We start from the raw sequence: 12,078 nt of genomic DNA, 5'->3' as shown, positions 1-12,078 counted from the left end.
TTGCATGGGTGTGTTGAGTAAGGTTGTCAAATATTAAGGTACAACATTGCTCTTCTTTATTGATTTGTTAGTGACTGATCTGCTTATCAGTTCAGTGGGAGAACTGAATGCTAGAAAAGGGAAATGTGAATCTGTTCTAAAGAGCCCTAACTAGTACTGAGTATTTATAGCACAGAACAGTTTGATAATAATAATAATAATAATAATAATAAAAAAAAATAGAATCTCTATTGGGAAAACATTGCTCTCTATGGAATAACAAAGTAAGCAATGAAGCTTTGGAAGAGATGCTTCAATTGTTGAGATTGTATGAGAGATTAAAAATTCAGATCAGATTGCCAGAAATATGTAATACTGCCATCTCTCTTTCATTACACATAGGACTGTGTTCATCAGAAGTGCTTACGTAGGAGCTTTTTAAGATCTTGCAATAGTATTGGGTGCTAAGCACTTTTGGAAGTCTGGTCTTTTTTGCTTTAGTTTGCCTTCTCTTCTTTGTCAGTATTACTTTGTCTTTTTCACATTCACAACATTTATAACTTAATACATCTTGTATTTTCTAGTTTTTGGGTCAAAATCTCTTAAGAATAACTTCCAAAGTTTATCACAAATGGAGACTGTAACTTAATCTTTAAGATCAGTGGAAATGGAGAAGGAAACTTCAAGGCTTTTCTTAGCTGAACTTTTTATAAACAAAATAATCATTTCCAGAAATAGAAAAATGTCAGTCAGATCATCTTTGACACAGGGTCAGCTTTCTGCAAATAATACTCCTGGGGGAATTCTGTGCCAAAAAAATTAAAAATTCTATGCACAATATTTTAAAATCCTGCGTATTTTATTTGTCAAAATAATCACACAGAGACAGCAGGAGCCCCAGCCAGAAAATAAAATGGAAAAAAGAAGCATTTTGATAGAAATCACAAATCCTGAGTGAAAAAAACAGAATTCTGTGGGGAACATTAATTCTGCACAAATTCTGCATGGCACAGTAGTACAGAATTCCAGCAGGAGTAAAAGAAGGCTGGTGGCATATCAGATGGGAAGATAAAACAATATCTTTCCATTATGTAAAAAGAAAAGGAGTACTTGTGGCACCTTAGAGACTAACAAATTTATTAGAGCATAAGCTTTCGTGAGCTACAGCTCACTTCATCGGATGCATTTCCATTATGTGACACTCAGGTGCAGTTACCTGCTAGAGGGCTTTCACATTATTCATTTAGAGAACATGTTCTAGCTTCTGTGGCTTTGTATCAGGGAAAATGTTTTTGTATTCATTTTTTAAAATGTATATGTTTCAGTTCATTGCTCTTGAGTGTGATGGAATGGATTGGATTGGATTGGATTGTCTTGTCTCAGGCAAGAAGCAGCTTCAGTAGACTGGGGCCTTGTCTATACTGCCACTTAACAGCGCTGCAACTTTCTCGCTCAGGGGTGTGAAAAAACACCTCCCTGAGTGCTGCAAGTTTTCGTGCTATAAAGTGGCAGTGCAGACAGTGCCACAGCGCTGGAAGCTACTCCCCTTGTGGGGGTGGTTTTTTTTACAGTGCTGGGAGAGCTCTCTCCCAGTGCTGGTGCTGTAACTACACAGCCACGTTAAAGCGCTGCTGTGGCAGCACTTTAACATTGCCAGTGAAGACATACCCTCAGTCCTGACCTACAACAGCTCAGTCATTCCACTTCTGGCCTTCTCTTGTGCGGACACTGTCTGTCATGCACAAATTGTGTAGTGGGGTGAGCAATATTACAGTGTTGCTCACTCACAATTTTTAGCTCCCCATCTCAGTTGATTATGTGAGAATCACAATTCTCTTTTTCTTTCTAAATGAGTTTCTCTGCAACCATGAGGGCCAGAAAAGCCTGAAAATATGGCTAAAATCCAAAAGACAAAGGCTACGTCCACACTTAGAAGCTTGCAGCAGCACAGCTATCCCGAAGCAGCTGTGCCGCTGTAAGAGCACTTGTGTAGTCGTGTTATGCCGACGGGAGAGACCTCTCCTGCCAACATAAAAATCAGCTTAATGAGCGGTGGTAGTTATGGGGGCAGGAGACCGTCTCCCGCCAACATAGTGCTGTGCACATGAGCGCTTATGCCAGCAAAAATTATGTTGCTCAGGGGAGTGGTTTTTTCACACCCGTGTGACAAAACATTTGCTGACATAAGTGCTAGTGTAGACATGGCCAAAGAGAACTCGGCATGTATTTCTTAAAACAAAACAAACAAAAAGAAAAATAAAAACAACCACGATTTTTAAGCCAATCTCATGATTTTTGGAGGCTGGCACAGGACTTTTTGAATGCTTGAGGGCGGCAATATTAATATGACTCACCTTTTCTCCCACTATTATTTATTTACAGTGCTGCCCACTGTACGTGCCAGGCATTTTCCAAACACTGAAGAAGAATAGTTTATACTCCAGTCTTAAGATAGACAAGTAGACAGAGCTAGGGAAAAGAAACAATAGGCATAAGTGGTTACCAGAATGAGACTAAAGCTCCATTGCACCTTGTGGCCTAAATTTAGATTTGAATGCAGATCTTTGGGGTGAAAAGCTTGGGCACTTGCGTACTGTGTCATCTTGCCCACTAATTATATTTCAAATCTCTTGAATATCTATGCTATCCAAAGTTGTTTCTTTGCCATAATTGTGCAATTTGACAATATAGGAAGTTAGGGCCAGGTTCTAAAAGGTTAGAGGCACGCAAGGTACATACCCAATAGTGCACCTATTTAGCGTGGACAACTACACACGTGTGCAATTAGGTGCATTTGCAAGAGCAATTACATAGCCTGCATGTACAATTGTACTATTCCATGCCCATGCCTTTTCTGACAGTCTGGCTCTTATTTTTCCCCTAATATCTCTGTTTTGTCATTTATGGACATGTATTTCTGTCATGTAAAAAAACCCCCAAACAAGCAAACACAACACACTGCACCTGCTAAACAGACTTCAGGATAAGGAAAGCCCTTTGAAATATGTTATGTGACCAGTAGTTTTAGTCTGCTGAATGCCACATCATCATGTACACTAAATATAACAAAAGATTTGATTTTTCTCGATGTCCTCACTTGAGACAACAAAGTCAAGTATGTTGTTAGGCTCAGGCATCTCATAGTCTATCCAGTTCCTGACCCTTAATACATTTGATTTTGAATAGTATCAAATTTACAAAAGCAAACCTGTGTGATGTTCCTGTAGATGGTGTGACAGGGGGTCAGATGTTGCATTTTCCTGTGTATACACAGCTGTACTCTTTTTAAAAGGAGCTGTCTTGATTCTGTGCAGGTAAAATAGATGGAATTAGTAGGCAATAAGATTTGAATGATTCTATTTCATAAAGTTCATTTATATTATTATTGACAAAATCCAAAATTTTAAAAGGCATAATAAAAGCGGAACATGTAAGGAAAAGCTAGGGTTTTATTTTAATGGGAACCTTGCACTGAGATTCCTATTCTTATCTTTGGACTTAAATGCATATAATCATCTTCACTAATGGGAAATATATCTAAAGAAGGTAGAGTAGCATATACTCTGTCCTTTTGATGCTTATGATGAGTAGACAAGTAGGAGGATTATAGATACTGTAAGCAGTTTTTTTTAATATATGTTTTATACATATGCAGATGACATACTATATATTATCACAATTAACTAGTTAGCCCACATTCAGATATCAGAAAGATCTGACATAATTCAAATATTATGCCCTTCCACAGGGGTATGATCCAAAGCCTGTTGAAGTCAGCGAAAAGGCTCCAGTTGACTTCGATGGATCTTGAATCAGGCTACAGATCAGCATTGCTACAACTGGAGAACATCAGCAATGCTTCACTGACGCATGAAAATCAACTGCTCTTCAGAAAAGTGGGACCTTTCAACAAGCAGCAAAATTGTACTTTAAGAAGTAGGATTGCTCTGTTTTTGAAGGCACAGAGTGCCCCCATAGTGATTTGTACAATTGTAATTAGATCACTAACCATGTGTTTGCATCTGGAAAGAAAGGTGTGCATGGGTTTGATGTGGCACGGGGAAAGCGTGCATTGGTACTTACTGTGTTGCATTTAGCCTCTAGAGTGTGGACCTCAGTCACCAGAGATTTTGCTCTGGTATTTTCTATTAGCAATAGATTGTGGGGGTAGCGGGGGAAAAAAATCACGGATTGCTCAGCTTGCACTGAGTTCTATTCACATGCTGTGAACAAGAGTTTGATGATGATTTGGTAAATCTGCAAGTATGAGTGTCAGACAGGGTCAGATACATGCACCAAAATGTTATCAGTATTTGCTACGTTTTTGGGTGAGGATACAGCTACATTGCTCAGTTTGTACACTTCAGTCCCCTTTATAGAATGCCCTGCATGCAACATGGAATCTTGCATAACTGTAAAATTATTTGTTTTAAAGGAATAAAAATAAAGAATACAAAAATCATAAAATTGCCACAACACTACATTTAAATTGCCTATAACAATACATTTCCATAAGGAAAAATGGCAATGTAGTGGAACTTCTGCCTTTCTCAAGAATCTAATTTTCAGGTCTATAAAAGATAAGGTTAAAATCAGAGACAGGGATCTCATGTTCTACGTTTCCTCCTACCTAATGAGACTCAGAGAATGTTTAGCTTTTTGTACAATAAGCATTACATTCAGAATAGCAATTTATGAAGCTGCTTTAGATGGCATTGGGCCTGCCGTGTCCTTTTGAAATCTAAACAGTAGTAATATGATACACTTAAACTTCTCATGACAAGAGATGTTTAATGAACCCAGGATCTAACTAAGATACTTAATTTCTTTTCTCTTGCTTTCTTTTCTCCCCCATGAACAAGCAAAGTAGCATTTCTTGCGTAATGCCTATATGAATGACAGCAGGCACAAGGCATGGAAGAGGATTTCCAAAACACCCAGGCTTGTATTGTGCTTTATTGTTCTGCACCTTATTATCATTCTCTAACCCTGCACATATGGTCATCTTCCATTCTTCTAACTGGTTCCAGGGCCCTGGAATTCAGCATGACCCCTAAGGGCTATTCTAATGCAATCAGTAGGAATACTATATCCAGAGCCAGTCCAAAATCAAAGGCCTGGCCAAAGCCCAGGATAAATTACAGCTGTTATAAAGAAATCACCTTTTCACCTTGGCCCTCATATTCTTTCAGTTTACAGTCATAACTCAACAAGGCCAGAAACATTTGTCATTAATAAACCTGGTTGGATAAACAAGGCTGATGGATTAACAAGTCACATGTAAAGAAACTTGAGAAAGTGAAAAGCTTTGGACAGAAGGTAAGGATAAGCTGGAAAAATTTTCTGGGAGGGAAGATTTAATATATTTTATATCTACTTTCCCATACATTATTATATCTATTGGATTTTTCTTTCATGATTGACAGCTATAGATACAGTAGTTCTGATTTACTGCCAAATTTTAAAAAGAGAGAGTAATCCTATGTGCTCTTGGAATGCAAACATGACTTATTGACCTATATTTTGCAATGCTAGCAGACATGGCAACTTCACTAGTCTATAGGCTTTTTTGCCAATATGTATTTCTTATCTGAACTGAAAAAAAAATTTCATTAATTAAATTCAGAAAAGCCTGTGGATATTTGTCTTTTTGAAATACATGTTCATTAAGACGCTATATTTCAGAGTGAGTTGTGTCATCTTTCTCAATTTATGTAGAAGAATTATTTTTAAGTTTGTTTTGTGGTGTAGATATGTTTTTGGCCTTCTGATTAAGTGTGTTAGACTGAAGACAGATTCCAAAACACGTTACTTATGTAACTCAGCAACATATATTTCTGCTCATCAACAATGTTTGACCTTCCCCTAAAGCCAAAAGCAAGTCACAGCAAGAGTGATTTCATCCCAGAAGCTAAAGGGTTAAAACCAACAGTTTGGAAACAGAGCTTCAGGAAATCTGTGAGAAAAGGAGGAAAAGCAGGTTATATTTTTACCCAGTTGTCTCAGAAAAGATAGTAAGACTTTTTTCTTTGTGCTTTACCATTCTACCAACTTGGATTTTTATTATTAAAATTTAAATTATTATTAAATACAGGAAGTCCAAATACTAATGTCACTGAATGACACCACTAGAAATATTTATGTTTACTACATTTAAGAATTGCCTAGACACTTGCAAATATAATCATCATCAACTAACATAGGTTAATACATTTTTTTTAAAAAAAGCTATATACCCATTGGTAATTTTAAGGAAGACTGTTTGAAGGGACAAGACAGTTCAATTGCCAAGTTTCTAAGAAAGTGATTCCAAGGTGTTCAGAGATGTTTGTCTTGAAATTCTAACTGAGTGAGAAGGCTGTATTCTTGCTATTTCTGTTTCTGACACAATTTGATCTAATTAGTCCTAATTTGCCACTCAGCCTGGTAGGTTATAATTAGAAGGGGGGGAGGGGCTGGTGAGAAGAATATAATTTGGAATGGCTCTGCAAAACGCATTTTCTGTGTGTCTTAATACAAGGTCATGGAGGAAAAAAATCAATTATTAGTTTGATGAGGGTTTTAAGTATTTGGCCTTAAACTGTCTTCATCTGGATATCAGCTGTTTACTCTGCAAACATCCCCACCCAGTCCACACAATGCAAGGTACTCCCATTTCAGACCAGGGCAGCTGCAGAGCACCTTTTGTGTTTTCAATTTAAAGCCTTTGGGTTGATAGTTCACATTAACATGGAGAGAAATATACAACTTGTGAGTTTGAAAAGCAGTTTTTACTCATAAAAACCTTTGATAGTTTAGCCATCTGGTCAGAGTGAAAGAAGCTCATAAAAGAGGCCCAAATAAGGTCAAAGGTCATCTGCTACATGGGTCAAGGGGGCCCAAGAAGGTTTGCTGTAGTGGACTTTACTAAAAACTTGTCAGTAAGGATCTTTGACAAATTATGGCACATTCCATGGCTTTTGGGGGGAAAGTATTTGATTACAGTGTGCAGGAATGTTGTTGATATTTGCAAAGGTAAGTAAAAAGAAAGACATTTAAATGAGAAACTTTAAAAATACTTTAAAAATTGTTTTTGTCTGAACACGCACATAAAATGCCTCCTATTTTATTCAGCTTTTCACTCTTTTTTTCTAAATCATTTTACACTGAAAAAATATCTCCTGAAGAACACTGGCTACAGGCTTTGACCTTTGATTCAGGTCATTTATTCCTTTAAATGGTCTTTTATTGGTAAGTGACAAAATTTTAAAAAAGAAAAAGTATCTTCCCTCCTTTTCTATTTATATCAAACTAACTATATTTATAAGTGGTTGTTGTGGACATAACAATCTAAGGAGATTAAAAGGCAATGTTCTTGAAAGGTGCAGAAGAAAGCAAACTTTTTTTTGAGGTGTCTGTAGGCACAGCATTTATTAGCATATTTCCCTATGCTGAATATGGGACACCTGGTAAAATTACTCGTATTCAATTGAGTTCAATGGCACTCAATTGTACAAACATTCAAATTAACACCAAGTTGACTGAGCCCGTTAAAAAGAAATACTGTGTAGTTGGCACAGGCACCGACTTTCCAAAGTGCCGGGGGGTGCTCGACCCTTGGCTCTGCCCCAGGCCCCACCCCCGCTCTACACCTGACCCCGCCTCGCCTCTTCCTACCCCCGCTCCACGCCCACATCACCTCTTCCCACCCAGTTCTGCCCCCTCCCTCAAGTGTGCCACATCCTTGCTCTACCCCCCTCTTCCCTCTCAGCCTCCTGCATGCCTGAAACAGCTGATTGCAGTGGGTGGGAGGTGCGGGGAGGGAGGAGGAGGAGGAGGTGGTGCTGAGCTGGGAAGCCTGCAGGCACGCAGAAGGCACTGGAGGGGTGGGGGAAGTGGTCACTGGGAACGGCAGCCTCTGGGAGTTGCAAGTGGCCATACCTGCGGACGCTCAGGTAAACAAAGTGTCTCACGGCCCGCCAGGGGCTTACCCTGAACAAGCTGTGAATCAAGTTTGGGAACCCTTGGTGGGAAGGGATGACTTGACTTGTGTCTTTGCAAAGTTCTTCTTCCCTCCCCTCCCACTTCTGTGTGGCTGGAAGCAGCTTGTCCCTTCTTGCCTGTACTGTGTCCAAAGGAAGCTAGCACCTCCAGGCTGCTGCTGGCCACCAATGTAACCCAGCCGCTTCCTGTCCCCCAGCTATGTCGTGGACAGGAAGGGGTTAAGCCTTAAGGATGCATTGTGCACCAGGGCCCAGGGAACCTGACTGCAGGGGCTTCAGTGAACCTGGACAGAGAGGTTTCAGAGTAGCAGCTGTGTTAGTCTGTATTCGCAAAAAGAAAAGGAGTACTTGTGGCACCTTACAGACTAACGAATTTATTTGAGCATAAGCTTTCGTGAGCTACAGCTCACTTCATCGGATGCATCAAACAAATATTTGTTAGTCTCTAAGGTGCCACAAGTACTCCTTTTCTTTTTGTATTTAAAATGTAGAACTTTAACATTCACTCCTTAATACAAATCCAGCTGTTCTGGCTTAATCCAATTTAAGATTTTGCAAATGCAAGTGATTGCAGTTACCAGAAAGTTGGATGCATATCCATTTTGCTTGTGCATACCCTACATTTTCACACTCAGCTTTGTGGGCACAATCAGTTTAAAAAAAAAAAAGGCAAAAATTGTTAGGCCATATTGGAAGCTGGGCTGAAAACTGGGTGGTGTAGCAATATGATTTATAAAGCATTTTGTATCTTGTTGATTTTCATCATTTTTAAACGTTGACACTCCAGTTTTTAGCCAAGTAGTGATCTCAGAGAAGAGCCCAATATTGCAAAATATCTACTCCTATGCATGCTTAGACCATTGCAGCAGTGTGTTTAAAAGTACATGGCAATGCACGTGACATCTCAAATTAGACTCTGACCTTAAAACTGAAGCATTATATCTCCCAGTCCAAAACAAAAATGCTGGATTACATCAAACTAAATAAAGATATACATCAGTCAATTGTCACCTGGACATTTGTTTTCTAAGAATCATAAATCAGCTTTAATAAGATTTTTAAAGAAAAGCTTTCTCTACATAATATTGGCCCTTGAATGTTGTTTGTTTGTCCTACAAGCATACTGAATCATCTGGTGTCCATACTCATAGCACATCATTCTCCAATGTAGAAATGCTCATTTGAGCTTATTTTACAGATAAAGGGCCAGATCCTCAACTAGTGTAAACTAGCATAGCTCCCCTGACATCAGAGCTATGCTATTTTACACTAGCCGAGGATCTGGCCTGTGAGGTTTATACTACCTTAAAAATAACGGTTTCTCAATACCTTTTTTTAAAAAAAGTTTAAGTGTGCAATTCTGCCGCAGGCAGGTTACTGAGTGAAAATGATTTTCTGTAGTCAATAGAAAAAAAAAAAGCGATGTGCTTTAACAGTGGTGTTGGGGGTGCTGAAAGTCATTGAACAAAACTTTAAACCCTGTATACGATGGAAACCACTTTAAGCTGCTGCACCTGTCAGTACTCCTTGTTCCAACATCCCTGAGTTTTAATTTAAGAGAATCAGCAACAAAAATATCTCTATTACTTAAAAGAGATTGTCTCGAGGCATTTGGCCATGCTACCAGATTTTTAAAAATTATTTAAAAAACAGCTGTGAGTGAAGAAGGCTAATAATGGTGGCTCAACCCATATAGACATAGGTACTGTCAGAGCAGAAATGAGCAATGGTTCATGCAGTATGGTACCTGCTATGCCTACTAAAGTGGTCTATACCAGTACCCAATATTTCACAGGGAAGGAGAAACTGTGGACTAATGCACCTGGTCAACACTGTATCACAGGCTGGGGGAGTGCAGGCAGGATTGTCCTCCTCCCTGGGCTGGTGATCAATTTATGACCTCACGGATGGACTGATAGAATTAAGAGGGGCTAGGGGAGGGACTAACTAGTGTAACCAGCAAATGCTATTCTTATTCATGTGTCTAATCCTTAAATCCTACTAAACTATTTGTCTCAGTAATATCCTGCTGCAATAAATTCCAGAGGTTAATCATATACAGCGTCCAAGATCATTTTCTATGATGGATTTTAATTTGGTTGCTTTTTAATTCCATCAAGTGGCCCCTTTTTCATTGGATGGATGAATAAGTACAACTGATCATACCATCTTGGTGCGATTCTACACACAAATATTTCTATGGAATCTCAGGGGCTTCCTAAACATTGAGGTAGACCAACCCCCACACCCTTCATGTATTTGTCAAAAGCCTAATCACCAGGGTTATACTCATGACTCCACTTTGGATGAGGTGCACTTGGCATGTCAAGTTTGGTGTCCCATGGCTGCAACTAGGTGGAAACATTACATCTTTCCCTGAAGGAAGGTTAACTGACATGCCCAAGAGGTCCATTTAGCTAATGGGGTCCTCAGTTGCCATTTGACTACATGGTGGCATTTATACAGACCAGCAGCTGCTGTCTAAGTGCAAAGTACTCATATAATTTACAAGTGACAAGTGGTTGCATTCTGACTGCAGGGAGTTTATGTGGAGCAGTAACTGATGAAGTTATTGCAGTGATCACTGTGTTTGTAATGAGAGAGAATGATTAAATATGAAGGTAGCAAGAAGAAAGATTTAAAGTTTAAGGAAGAACAAGCACAAATAAGAGGTAGTTTTGATGCTTAAAGTTGTGCATGTGCTTAAATGCGGTCTCAAATAGCTATGCTTTCCTGAATCAAGGCCAAAGTCCTTAACGCATAAAGCAGCACTCTCTTTTAAATACAAAATCCTCTCCTACTTCAAAGCCACAACAGCACTAGCCATAGAGATGTGCCAAACCAGGACAAGAGCCGTGCCCTTCTATCTTTCAATCACCTCTATGAATTACATCATTTTTAAGGCAAATAGTTTAGGCATAGTGGCTTATCTGTTAGATGTGATACCATGAGGAACACATTGAAACAGACTTAAGAACCACACAGATTCAGCTAACATACCTAGGACTATCCTGTTGTTGATAGGTCTTTTTTTATTCTTCAGCCCTAGTCTTTTCTTTCACCAGAGGATCTGTTTGGTGTAGTCAATATTACCAGTTTAATCAGGTTTCCTTAATTAGTGTAAAGTGCTCATAGTTTTCAAGAATTTGTTCTTCACAATCTATGTTTCAGGATTGGGACAACAGGTTGTCATAGCCTGAGACTTTACTGCCCTACTGATAGCAAATGGCTTTATATTTCCCATTGAGTTGATTCAGCTGCAACTGTTTTTCTTTTTCTTTATTATGAGATTCATAATATTCCATGGTTAACCCCGAGCATGGTGGAGATGGGTGTGATTTGTATTTCTCTCTTTCTTTGGCTGCACTTTTCTCATGATCTTAGATTGTCTCCTTTCTACAGTAAAACAAACAAAAGTGGGCATAATGATGAGCTAATCAATCTCGATTAATTATATTAGCAGCGTGGGGAAACAGTCCATTCTGTCATCTCTCAACTATTGCTTGGTTTCAGTTTTTGCTCTCTCAATCCGATTTGTAGGTGCTTATTCTTGCACTCGTGACCTTCCGATTGGATTATTGGAATTCTTTGTTGACAGCTCTTCCTGATAAGGCATTGCATAGGATTCAATCAATCCAACATGCAGTGGTGAGGATCCTGTCTGTTCTCAATGCATTGACCTGGTACTATAACCCACACATTAGCTTCTTGTAAAATGTCAGGCCCACTACTACCAGGATGATTTGATTATATTCTAAGATGCTGCAAATGCAGCTGCTGGCATATAGGGATTTAGTGAACATCTCATTCTTCTCCCTTCCCCTATATTCCTGGCTCTACAATGTGATGTGCTGGACTTTGAGTTATTCTTGATCTTTTCACCTACTGACCTTCCAGTCCCTATTTGTTCCAGATTTTGAAATCCTTCCATCCCAAATATCATGATGTTGGGAGGAACATTTGTTTAAAGGGCTCACCTAAATGTTGTTTGATTTGGATTTACCCGATTTATTTTTCATAGTGCGGTGTTCACTTTGCATTCTGGTGGTGAATTTACATGAAGATGGTGTTGTCATTGATCTGTAAAGCCTTATAAGGACTTCCTTTCTCCACAGCC

General features: G+C 39.0%; 1 long non-coding RNA gene across 1 annotated transcript; it reads right to left on the bottom strand.

The window, feature by feature from the left end:
• Positions 1 to 1,242: 1,242 nt before the first annotated feature.
• On the bottom strand, positions 1,243 to 8,746 carry LOC122456426. The gene is made up of 3 exons (XR_006275346.1): positions 8,736 to 8,746; positions 7,636 to 7,640; positions 1,243 to 1,517 (listed from the first exon to the last, which is right to left on the bottom strand). It is a non-coding gene; the product is annotated as an uncharacterized LOC122456426 (long non-coding RNA).
• Between the last annotated feature and the right edge of the window lie 3,332 nt (positions 8,747 to 12,078).

This window comes from Dermochelys coriacea, chromosome 13 (assembly GCF_009764565.3).
Source record: "Dermochelys coriacea isolate rDerCor1 chromosome 13, rDerCor1.pri.v4, whole genome shotgun sequence".
In the NCBI taxonomy this organism is placed as follows: domain Eukaryota; kingdom Metazoa; phylum Chordata; order Testudines; family Dermochelyidae; genus Dermochelys; species Dermochelys coriacea.
This window is presented reverse-complemented; position numbering and strand designations above follow the sequence as displayed.